At 42.4% G+C, this 12,493-nt stretch overlaps 1 protein-coding gene across 2 annotated transcripts in view; it reads left to right on the top strand.

Annotated features, from left to right (window-relative positions):
- CDH11 (cadherin 11) overlaps window positions 1–12,493 on the top strand; it is a 112,692-nt gene that overhangs the window by 34,346 nt on the left and 65,853 nt on the right. Inside the window, exon 2 of one of the 2 annotated variants that reach the window (XM_081202708.1) lies at window positions 8,587–8,703. The gene's annotated coding sequence lies outside the window, so the exon portion shown is untranslated. Of the gene's footprint in view, window positions 1–8,582; window positions 8,704–12,493 lie in introns of both variants that reach the window. The other variant, XM_081202707.1, reaches the window with a different exon arrangement.

Here is a 12,493-nt window from a genome sequence, read left to right as displayed (position 1 = left end):
TACTTCCCTTGATTTTGCTGCTACTCCCTTCCACATTTGCCACCTACTGGTTTACTTATTTTTCTGGTCCGAGTGAGCTGTGATGGCAGCAAAGGAGCAGTAGCTGCTGTCGCACCTTCAACAGCCTTTTATTTGTGTTGTTGAGCACACTGGCAGAGGAAGAGGAGGGCGGGGGGAGTGCACCCCCCCAGCACCATGATCCCGGTGGGGTGCCATAGTGGCTGCCCCCCTGCACTGGGTGCCATGCCCCCAGGCGGTGTACCATGCCCCTGCGGGCAGCGCACCACACCCCCAGGATGCACGCCATGCCCCTGCAGGAGGTGCGCCATGCCCCGGGATGCATGCCACACCCCTGTGGGTGGCGCATCCACCACACCCCCACCTGTTCTCCGCCCCCGGTGCTGGAGCATGAAGCTCTGCCTCTGCCACTGGTTGAGCAGTTAGCAGCAATGGCACTGGGTACAGTGGGGGCTATTAAGGGAGGAGGCAGCTTGCTCAATCCCAAATCCCAAATCCTAGAGCCATAACAGACTTTTATTTTCAGTCTGTGAGTTGTCTGCCACCAGCATGCCCTTGACAAACAAAACCATGTTTTAACCATCTTTAGAAGAACTTATGGCAGGACTGGGGGATCCTGTGGTCTTCCTGATGTTAATGGACTACAACTCTCAGCATCAGCATCCCTGACAATCGGCACTGCTGGTTGGGCCTTATGGGAGTTGGCGTTCAGCAATATCTGCAGGGCACAATGTATTGCTTCATTGTGAACAAGTCTTTGGAGCTTTGTACAGATGAGGTCTGGGGAAATCGGCTTCTCATTTCTCTGCTACAGCAAAGATCCCTTTGAAACTTTTTGTTTACTCAGTTCAGCCTGGTAAACATGCATAATCTTTTAAGTTTCTCTATTATTTGCAGCTTTTGTTTGTTTTCTGAGACACACTGCTCTAATATGGATTCATTACAAATGTATCAACAGAAATGATCATCTTAGAATCAATTTTGGCTTGGGCATATTGTTATCCCAAACCAATTTGGAAATGCTTATTGTTCCTCTTTTTTTATTTCTATCAGGATTAACTAGTATAAATCTTCTTTTCTCTAGCATCCCCAAGAGGCACACTTTAAAGGCAGCCTCAATTCAAAATTCTACTGCATGCTTCAAATCCTATCAAAAATACCCTGAATCTTTAGATTAGCTCTTGATGAGGTATCTACCATAACTGATTGCTGGGACCAGTTGCTTGCATACCACATCCCGTTGCCTCTTCAGCCTGCCAGGAATTTGCTCCCATGAATATCTTCTCCTGTCAGAAGGCATCAGCATTCAAGAAGAGAGCATAGGAATAAATATCTAGAAGGACTGCAAAGCAATCTCCATTTAACAAAGGCCTCACATTAAACATTGTGCTGTTAATCAAACTAACGAGTCCTACCTAATACTTTTGCATAAGGAAGGCAATTGGATGCCTTGCATTGGCCACATAATTAAATATAACAGAAAGGCAGATATGTACATCCTCTGCAGCTCATTTTAGCAACCACTTAATGACTGTGGAAGTGTGACACAACCCTGGAAGGAGGAGAGAGAACCAGAGAGGGAGAGAGGAAACAGTCTGTTAAAGAGGAATTTTGGAGGGAAAGAAAGGCAAGAAACATTCAGCCAGTATTGGGACACTCCACCAAAGAGCCCTTCCCTTTAAGGGTCATCAAGGCACTTGTATATCTGGGGGCTGATTCACATGGTTGCCATGAGGAAAGCCTGCCTATTTGGGTGAGCCTGGTTCACTCATGTCAACACCCTTTGATTTCTCAGCTTTTGATCACTGCACGTTAAGGGAAATGGTCTGTAGCTAAATGGCAGAGGACATGCTTTATGCAAAGAGGGTCCCAGGTCCAATCCTGGCAATTGCAGACAAGGAAGATACAGCACACCCTCTGCATTCAGAGCATCCCAAGTTCAATCTTGGCATGTCCAGTTTAAAAATATCAGGCAGTAGGTTCAACATAAGGCCAATATGATTTGTTTCAGGGACTGAGCTGGCAGTGACTCACCAGGAAAGGGCTCTAGGGGTCTGGGTGGATTGCTCAGTGAAGAATGCTGTTAAAAAAAACATTTCTCTGTGTCAGCTTAAATTGCAAGAATATTGTGGATTTTCAAAAATAGGGGTGTTTTGTTTTGTTTTGCTACTTTTACTCCTCCCCCCACAAAACCTCACCACCCTGAAATGTCTGGATTTATGCCCAACATTCTTTCATGAGGACTTTAAAAAAACAAATAAACCTGCAAACAGGTATAGAAATGTCAAGAACTGAATTTAAGATTTGAAAAACGAGAAACAGAGCAAGACCAAAGATAGATTCACTCCTCCATATGCTTCACAAACTTCAGAATGTATTAAGATAGCTCTGGTGCATTTGGTGGGCTCTTGTTCATTCTGCTGAGAGGGACAAGGGGCTCATATCCCAAAGTTCAGCCCTAACAGCATCGCTGCACACAGGTCACCTTGTCACGGTTTCCCCAAGTATGATGAGATATATTTCTATTTAAAAATTGTGTGTGTGTGTGTGTGCCAGCATTTGCAATTTTAATGCAAATTGTTTTTTATCCTCCTTTGATGATGCTTAAGTGGCTGCCCTGACCTACACCTGTGACTTAGTTGACTGTGAAATAAGCCAGGGTCAATGGGTTGTATCCAATGCAGGCTTCTATACAGAGTTGACCCACTGAAATTAATAACTTGACTAACTTTGATCCATTACTATTCCAAGTACAACTTAATTGGATACAACTCCATGTCCCAAGAGATTCCTGACTGTTTGTAAATGACGTGTGCATGCACAGGGGTGAGGGGATTAGTCAATTCATTATTTCTCTGTTGCTTTTCTACACACACACACACACACACACACACACACACACACACAAAAACAGGCTTACAAAGTGAAAAATTAAATACATCAAATGAAAAACCAATAAAATAGATCTAGGAAAACGAATTTAAAAGACATCAGCCAAGACCACTAAATAATGCAGAATACCACATCATAAATGGAAACAGTTAAGGCAGTACGCAGCAATAAACTCACAGCCAACAGCCATTTTTAAAACCAAATTCCATTTCAAAAGGTGGCTGGAGGAAGGTCTTCAGGACTAATCTAAAACTTGTGGCCCTGTTGGACTCCAACTCCACTTGCCCCACTAGCATGGCCAATGACCGTGGATAGGGAAACACTGAGTGGAAAATGTTGGTTTTAAACAACAGCAGATGTTTGAATGAAGCAGGATTGGAGAAAAACTGAAATATGGAAAGTGGTGATTTTAAACAATGGCAGTGGTTTGAGTAGAGTGAGCAGAGGCAGACAGTGGAGGGGGGAAGTGGCAGCTTAAAGGAAGGTTTGAGTACAGCGAGAAAGGCTCTGCTGTGTTAGGTTTCAAGTGTCAGCTTCTGTATTGTACACATCTTTGCTATTTTTTCCGTGTCAAAACTAGCTGTTTTGTTTGAGGGGAATGGTGGGGGGTTGGTGAGCAGTGTGAACCAGGGTGAAGCTCCTAAAGTACCGTCTTAAAGAGGTACTGGAGACAGACTTGAAAATGGTTGAGTCAATGTTTATATATTCCTTCTTTATAGAAACAGTTCTGCCATGACAAAGAGCAAATTGTTTACACAAAAAACACCATCCCCTGACTGATATTGCTGTATGTCAAAAGCCGACATTCTTTTCTCTCTGAAAGGATTGAAGCATTAAAATGTGCAGAAAGTTAAAGGAGAACTCTAAAATGCAATGTGGATACAGATTTGTATGTTTGTTTTTTACAATAGATAAGTATGCACATTGAAAGATGGTCTGGGGCATATATTTGACAATGGCTGAAATAATGTTTGAAGAATCTGAGAACTGTGAGGTGCCATAGATTTTTATTCTGCTGAATGAAGCTTATGTGGATTCAGACAAGTCTAGTACAGTGGTGCCTCGCAAGACGAAATTAATTCGTTCCGCAAGTCTCTTCGTTTTGCGAGTTTTTCGTCTTGCGATGCACGGTTTCCCATAGGAATGCATTGAAAATCAATTAATGCGTTCCTAGGGAAACCACCTTCAGACCAGGTCCGGGGACAGTCTGTCCCCCGACCTCTTCTGAAGGCTGGGGGGGGGGGACAAGGGCTTTTCTTCCCACTGCCAGCCTTCAGAAGGCTGTTCTGAAGGCTGGCGGTGGGAAGAAAAGCCCTTCTTCCCACCTCCCGCCCCGCAAGCTCCGGGGACAGGAGGGCTTTGCTGCCGACCGCCAGCATTTTAAAAGCCCCTGCTGTCCCGGGGCGATTTTAAAATGCTGGCGGGCGGGAGCGAAGCCTCCGCTGTCCCGGGGAGATTTTAAAATGCTGGGGGTCGGCAGCGAACGCTTCGCTCCCGCCCGCCAGCATTTTAAGATCGCCCGGGGCAGCGGAGAAGTCTCCGCTGTCCCGGGAAGGCAGGCGGGGGGGGGAGCAAAGACTTTTGCCCCCCGCCGGCCTTCAGAAGAGGTCCAGGACCTCTTCTGAAGGCCAGCTGTGGGCGAAAGTCTTTGCTCCCGACCGCCAGCAATTTAAAACAGGTCCCCGGAGATTTCCCTATGGGCTTTCGTCTTGCGAAGCAAGCCCATAGGGAAATTCGTCTTGCGAAGCGCCTCCAAAACAGAAAACCCTTTCGTCTTGCGGGTTTTCCGTCTTGCGAGGCATTTGTCTTGCGGGGTACCACTGTAACTAGAAGTGTCAAATACATTTTCCCCTTTCTCTCCTAGGCCTCTTCTGCACCATGCATTTAAAGCAGTATCATACCACTTTAATCCCTTTGGGATTAAACTAGCCACTACTGGGCCAAAGCTTTCCCTTTCTGTTTGCCACAGGTTTCTTAGCCCTGATTTAGAAAAATGGCTCCTGTTGTATTTGCCCAGGGAGTTCCTTGGCTGATCTGTTATGGTCAGGTCAAAATGCATCAGGGCCTCAATTACAATGCATTTTGTCTGACCCAGAATTGACATAGGTCAGCCTTGACCATTGTAATCGACAGTCTGGGGGGATATTCATTGAGCCCTGGGTCTGTTCAACCCAGCCAAGCCCATCTGAAAGTAATTAGTTTGCTGCCACCAAGCTTGGAAGCAGCCCAATGGTTTTGTTGAGATTTGCAAAACTAAAGCAAGAACATGGCCCTGAATATTTAATAAATCGCAGGGGGCAGATTTTAAAAAGGAAGGGGGAAATTGGTAAAATTGTGGATTCAGTTGTGTGTCAAGGCATATAAGAATTTGCAAGGCTTCTCTTGCTTAAGGTATCACACAATGTGAAAATTTGTTTTTAAAAAGTGATAGGCATGAGTGTCTGGGGAATTATTTTATTGCCTATTGCTTGCTTATTGTACATTGAAACTGGATACAAATGTCCAGATATTTGAATTAAATATCATTCAGCAACATTAGTCTGAACTTCTGATAGGCTTTTATTAAATATTTAAGAATTCTCTCTCTTTCCTTTTTAAAAAAACAAACAAACAATGCTCTTATTTCAAACTTTAAAAGTGTTTTAAACTTACCTATTTACCAGTCCCCCCCTTTTTTTTACTCACTGGATTTTCCCTGGAAAGGGTACATCTCAATTAAATGAGGAAAAAATGTCAGTAGCATTTTGTTGCCAATGGCATTTGAAGATGCAGCAAAAAAGAAAAAAGCAAACATCAGGACCGTCAGTCTCACAACCAATACCCATCTGAAAGCACCCTAAAACTGAGAGTGATGTGCCACGTTAATGCATGCACACCTGGCATATACAGTAATGATAAATGTGAGCCTGAGAAAAGGAAACTGCAATGGTCTCATATTTTGTTATAGTTCTTGTTCTTATTGTTACTATTGATGCAGTCATGGTGGCAAACATACTACAAATCTGCAAATATTTATTTAGTTCTCCTCGTCATAGGGTGTTTTTTTCTAATAGGGAATTATTTGGGGACAATGAAAGACATTTGTAAATTAAGCAGATAAGCCCTTTGACAGACAATGATTGTTTTGTTGAACACAAGAATTCTATTGTCCATTGCTTTAGTTGTCAAGAGCCCAGGGAGCTGAGGATTTATGAGGATGTTACAATGGTCTTTTCACTGTGCAGTCTAAGAAGCTGTGAGATTCAGTTCCTCTGCTTTTCAGCCTCTAATCTTTTTATCATGCAAGGACAATACAGGATTCAGCTGGTTCTTGGGACCCAGGACTGTCCATTTAGCATCAGGCACTGTGAAGTAATTACTACAGGGACAATGGGCTGGTTTTTTGGACACCCCGTTTCTTTGCATCCAAAGTACCAACAGTTTCCAAATCCCTACAGTTGCCACTCAGTATAAACCAACTCCTCAATAAATGCCTTACTTAAAAAGAGGAAAAAATAATAATCTTGTTATGAGTTGGGCTAAAAGTACCATTATATCAATTCCATTCAAATTACATGTTTATTGGTGATGAGTTATTGATGATACTTTCCACCACCCCTCCCCTTGATTGTTGCATTTTAACTTTGAACACTGCAACCTGAAATTGGAATAAATAAGCTGGCCTGTCAAAAAATAAATCCAAAAATGGCTGTTATGGATTTTCCATCTGTTGCTTGGAAATCATAATCAATGCCCGTGGTTCTGTCTTATGACAAATATGCTAATCCATAATAGATAAGTATAATTCTTCTTAATGAGTTATTCCTAAGAAATATAACTTAAGAAGTATCAGCTAGTCGGCATTTCTGCCTACAACTGACAAAATGCATAATGCATCCATTTTAATACCCTGGGAGAGAAAAATACAGCTTTCAGTTTAAGTTTCCCATGTTTACCACCTTTGTGGGGGATCATAATTGATTATTTCCTGTAATGTACAAGTTACAAAGGTCCAAGGCAGGATATAAACCCACAACACATTATAGTAGGGATGTCAGAATTCAGAAACTCTGATGCCAATTCAAATATATGCATATCTATCTATCTATCTATCTATCTATCTATCTATCTATCTATCTATCTATCTATCATCTATCCCTTGCTGAGAATCTATCTATCTATCTTCTTGTGAGCCAGTGGGAAAGTAAGTCATCTGAAATCTTGCATATAGCCTGTGGGACAATGGATCAGTGTGTCTGGCTGTTAACCAGAAGGTTGGTGGTTCGAGCCCACCCAGAAATGGCTGTGGTCAGGATTCCTGCATTGCAGTGGCGTAGCGTGGGGGGTGCAGGGGGGGCCGGCCGCACCGAGCGCAACATCTGGGGGTTAGGGTTAGGGGGCGCAAATCCATGGGTTAGGGGGCGCAAATTACTTGCCTTGCCCCGGGTGCTGACAACCCACGCTACGCCACTGCTGCGTTGCATAGGATTGGACTAGATCATGTCCCTTCTGTCTTTACAATTCTATAATAAGATCCTAATAAAAATAATAATAATAGTTGCTGCTGCTGTTGTTATTCAGGGCTGAATAAACTTTCCTCCATACTTTAATCCTCTGCATTCTACCACCATCAGAAGTGTGACTGGTGGGTATATGGGACATGACCTCCTCAGCTGTAGTTCCCAGGCTATGGAACTCCCTGTCCCAGGGATAGCTCTACAGATAATATCCAACCACAGTTCTCATAATCCATTGCCCATTCTGACTCAGGGTAATGGGAGCTGAGTCCAACAATATTTGAAGGGTTCCACAGTGGCTACCTCTGCCATATCTTATTCCATTGAGTACCCCCAGGAAGAAAGGAAGAAAGAAAACCACTGGAAGAAGGTATCCAACCTCTGCTTGGTTTTCTTCTTCTCTGACTTCTACTATGCTAAACTGTCATGAACCAAACTGGAAGTTTCATTCTCATCTTATGCACTTGCTGGAGCAAGGAGGATGGGTCAATTAGCCGGGCAGTTTGGACCATGACATCATCACTCAGAAAGAAAGAAAATAGGTCCTGAAGTTGCACTTCTGCATTCCCTCTCCATAATGCCGATTAGCAAAGAACACCTGGCTAGGGCTTTAATCTCATCCTAAATTGGGGTTTGAGCCCACATCTCCATGGAACTAAGTTCTGAATTCTAACTACAACACTACATTCACTCTCAAGCATCTGTATAGGTATCCAGTCCACACACTGAAGATCAAGCCTGTTTCTCTTTCTCTTCCCTTTCTAATTTACCTCACAGTGCTTCGAAAGGCCTTAGCCAGCAGAATTTTCTAATTGGCTGCTGCGACAAGACTCTAGCTGTTACTTTTGCAACAGTGTCTCTTACACATGGTGATGATTCCAGAACCCATTTTCTTTCATGATACTCTGTTTTGTCTCGAAGGGAAAGAGAACAACATGTGGGATATTGACACAGCCTCCAGCACTTTATTTATGGGAACATTCCCACCCCACCCCCCCAATAATATGTCTGTACTGGTTACTTTTAAATATCGATGTCGAGAGGCTCTTCTCTCCTTCAGAATTCCCCAGGGTCCCAGGAAAGGGGGAATGCTTTAAAGACTTTATTTATTCTTTTATTTAGCCTGTATTGCCATTCTGAATTTCAACTGAACTCCACCCCTCTTTTCTTTTCCAGAAAGAATTGGGATACTGGATACGTTGGCATCACAGAACTTGACTCTTCACTGGGACTGCTGACTTGCTGAAATGGGTGGAATATGCTACTTCAATTGGCAATGGGTTTCCAGTGGTTGAAGGTAAGATGCCTGATCATAACAGCTTGCTCTTCAAGCAAGGATGGAATACTATTTTTTCCAGAGAGAGAGATGTAGTTTCCATTTATTTCTTATATGGAAACCCTTCATGATTCTGATGACTTCCCTATTAAGAGCACCTGTGTGCTTCTCTCACATGATGGTAATCAAAGAAGATTAATACATGTTAATTTGTATGCATTTGGATAACTTTGGCCTACTGACACAAAGAAAATAGTAATGGAAATAGTTGCTAGATTTCTTTTCTTTTTTCCCCTTCCTGCAAAGGAATTTGCTGAATAAATTGTAACTTGGTTGGTTTCTGTTCTTATTTTATATGAGCCCAGCATATTTCAGTTTAGTGTATACTAGAAAATGTACGGTATTGATGTTTTTTACTGTCTGTGACCAGACAAATAACTTTGGTTTACTGTTGTTGGAATCACAATAGAGGAAGAGTGCCCGAACATGGCATGACTGGCACCCTCATCTAAAGATAAGCACAGCTGTGAATCAAAATGGCGCACACCAATTTCAGCCCAGCAGCATCCCACTCAGTGTGTATTCAGCAGCCTTCCCTGCTCTGTGGTATATCCTGTTGGAATGTGACTGCAATAGCTTACTACTAATTGGGAAGCATGCAGGCCAATACCAATGAAGCTTTCCCAGTTAGGGCCAATATGCCTTTAAAACTGTGCACTGCTGGTCCTGCCTTCACTGTGACCTACAGTATTTCTGCATTAAAGTATGGTGCCTATGGTGCTGCAAGGAAATGGTTAGGGAGTGGTCAGGGCGCTACGAAATTGTGAGTGGTTGTACAAGAAGAATGGTTGTAGGAAAGTGGTTGCAGAAGAATAGTCAGAACTACAGTCACCTCACTCAAAGCACAAAAAAGTGCAAGCTATGCCAGCACTTCCTAAAAAAGGGGGGGAGTACCTCCATCATTGCTGAACCATGAATCTCCTTGAGGTTTCTTTTCTTTTATAATTATTATTATTTTAATCTCTTTGACGTTTTTGGTTGCTATTGTTGTTAGAAATAGTGTTGAGCTAGACCAGGGGTGAGGCACCTCACATTTAGGTTCTAGGGCCACCCTCGGGTCCTTCCCCAGCCATGTTCCTCACTGGCATCGCTTTCTACCGCTCTTGACTGTTTTTGCCAGGATGGACTACATCTTTAAACACTGATTAATGTCTCTTGCTTGCATGGATGGAGGATAGAGAGTGGTGTGTGAGTATATATAGAAACTAGCCTCCTGTGTGAAGGTACAGTTTGTATTCATTGATCTGCCCACTTTTGCCTCTGGTCCCATCACTGGCATGTGGCCTCCAAAGGGTTGCCCAGAGAAGGAAGTGCAAACCTTGGAGTGAAAAAGGTTCTCCGCCTCTGAGCTAGAATGGACCATAGACTTGAGATAGCTTGTTAGTCTTTGTATATGTTTTGTACTTGATGTGCAGTTACTACATTTTGAGTTTGTTGATAACCAGTTGTGGTTTTAATCCATAGTGATGGTTCTTGTGTGTGACCCAAATATTTTCCAGTTTCCTGACTGTAAGGCTTATCTTTGGAGCTTATTTTCATCTCATTATTTCATCGGCTCATCATTAACTACTTCATGGAGTGCAACTCATTACAAAACTGTAATAGCTCTGCTGTTCACATGTGACTGTGGATAGAGGAGGAATTTGATTCAGTTCACATTTAAAGGCAAACCAATCTATTTTGCATTTCCCAAAATAGTATGTGAAGGTAACGCAAAAAAAGGGAAAAAAGCAAAAATTAATACGTGAACCCAAACACAGGCATCCTTTGAAATAGGGACTTCTTCAAATTTTGCAATGCAGTCTTCCAGCAAAGTAATGGGTACAGAAATAGATACACTCTGGTATATTGTGCATGGAAATATATATATTAGTGAAAATGTCATTTAAAATGCATTATATCATGAAAATTGCTTCACAAAAAATTGTAAATTAGGGGAAATTGCATACAAAAATGTGTATATCAGGAGAAATTTGCACTAAAATGCTGATGAATTTTCATGAGGACTAGTATTCTTAAACTGATGAGAAAATGTGGGGAACTGAACGTAAGATTTGAAAACTAAGCAAAACTGCAGTTGATAGATTTGTGAATCGCTACACGTGATCAGTCAATGTGGTTTCCCCCCCCCCCTCACTGTTCCAGCCTAAAATCTGGAGAGCAGTGCTGGAGTGTGAAGCAAATAGGATAATAAGGAATTTCACATCTCTACTGTTCTCACTGTTTTGCAGCTATTCTCTGTTCAGTTGTGTTGGTTATTTTTTTTATTTTACCATCTGAGACTCTGTAGATTCATGTTTTCTTTTTTTCTGTCATTGAATATGCATGCTGTTGAAACATAAGAATTTTCACATTTTAACTTGCCCCAAACATTTTTCTGCATTGGCTGTAATAGATATCATGCCAGTAACAGCCTTCTTAGCTGCATCTGATGTTAAGTTCCCAACTGAATTACAATGCTCATAATACAGTGCTTAGGCCTATGACATTACAGCTTAGTGCTTAGCTGACTCATTCATATTGTTTTACAGGCAGGGTAGCAATGTTCTGCTTGACAGCTGCTTCATTTCTGCTCAAAATGTCCTTGAGTGTTGATAATCTTATTTCTGGCAGCTAAATGCCCTGTGTGCTGTGACATCGCTTTAAAAAAAGAAAAAGAAAAACCCTCAATACAGGACAGCGTATGTGACATTCATTTGCCAGTTAAGGTAGACTGCAGCAATTAGTCTCGAGAGTTAGTAACATTGATTTGATGCTTAAACAGACAGTGATCAATTTAATTTGGCAACGACATCTATGTGTCATCTAAGGGGAAAATACAGCACTTCAAGTCTCTCTGTGTGGTGCCTGGGACTCTACCTAGGTTACATCCCACACCAAGCTTCCTTTGTACCCTGCTTGAATATTTTTGCCTGGCTGGAACAAGTCTGTGAACTCTGCTGGTGCTTCTTCCTTGCCTGGATGGTGGGTAGAGAGATGAGCTGTGTGTGTGTGTGTGTGTGTGTGTGTGTGTGTGTGTGTGTGTGTGTAGAAATTGGCCTAACGTGCAAAGGGCTGCTGTACAAATTCACAGTGCTGCTCTGTCAACTTTTGCCTCTAGCCACACCTGCCACTGGCATTTGGCCCCCAGAAGGCTATTGAGGAAGGAATGTGGCCCTTTCCGTGAAAAAGAATCCCTATCCCTTTTTTAAACTATGATATCTTGGGGTCGTTGAACACATTTAATGACAAACTCAAAGCTGTGAAAGCTGGAGAACGTTTCCCTTTTGCTAATGTGCGTATATGTGTATGCTTGCAGGAGAGATAGTGTGTCAGTCTCCACATATGTGTGCTTAGGCCTGTGCGTTTTAGTTTTTTGTTTCATTTTTGTTTTAACTACCTCCACACCATATTTTTCTTCCACCTGTCTCAACTGAGGAAAAGAGGCTGGGGAATGAGCTTCTAGAAATCCTAATTTTGGAAGTGTGGCGTAAGAGGAGTGCTTACTAATTTGGTAAACAAAGGTCCATTTCTTGAAGTTACAATGGAAAAATAGAAGGATAATTGTAAGTTTTGTGCCTCCATCACTCAAAGCTGTATCTACAAATTCATTTTTCTTTTTTCTTTTGCCTCGGTGGCCTTGTTGAGAATCTATTTTAGTCAGCAGGGGAGCTCATGAAGCATGATCACAACCTTGAAATGTCAATACGTGAGGAACAGCAGGAGATTATCAGGTTTCTATAGGTACATGTACATCCATCACGAAATTGTG

This window comes from Podarcis bocagei, assembly GCF_964188305.1.
Source record: "Podarcis bocagei genome assembly, chromosome: 7".
Taxonomy (NCBI): domain Eukaryota; kingdom Metazoa; phylum Chordata; class Lepidosauria; order Squamata; family Lacertidae; genus Podarcis; species Podarcis bocagei.
This window is presented reverse-complemented; position numbering and strand designations above follow the sequence as displayed.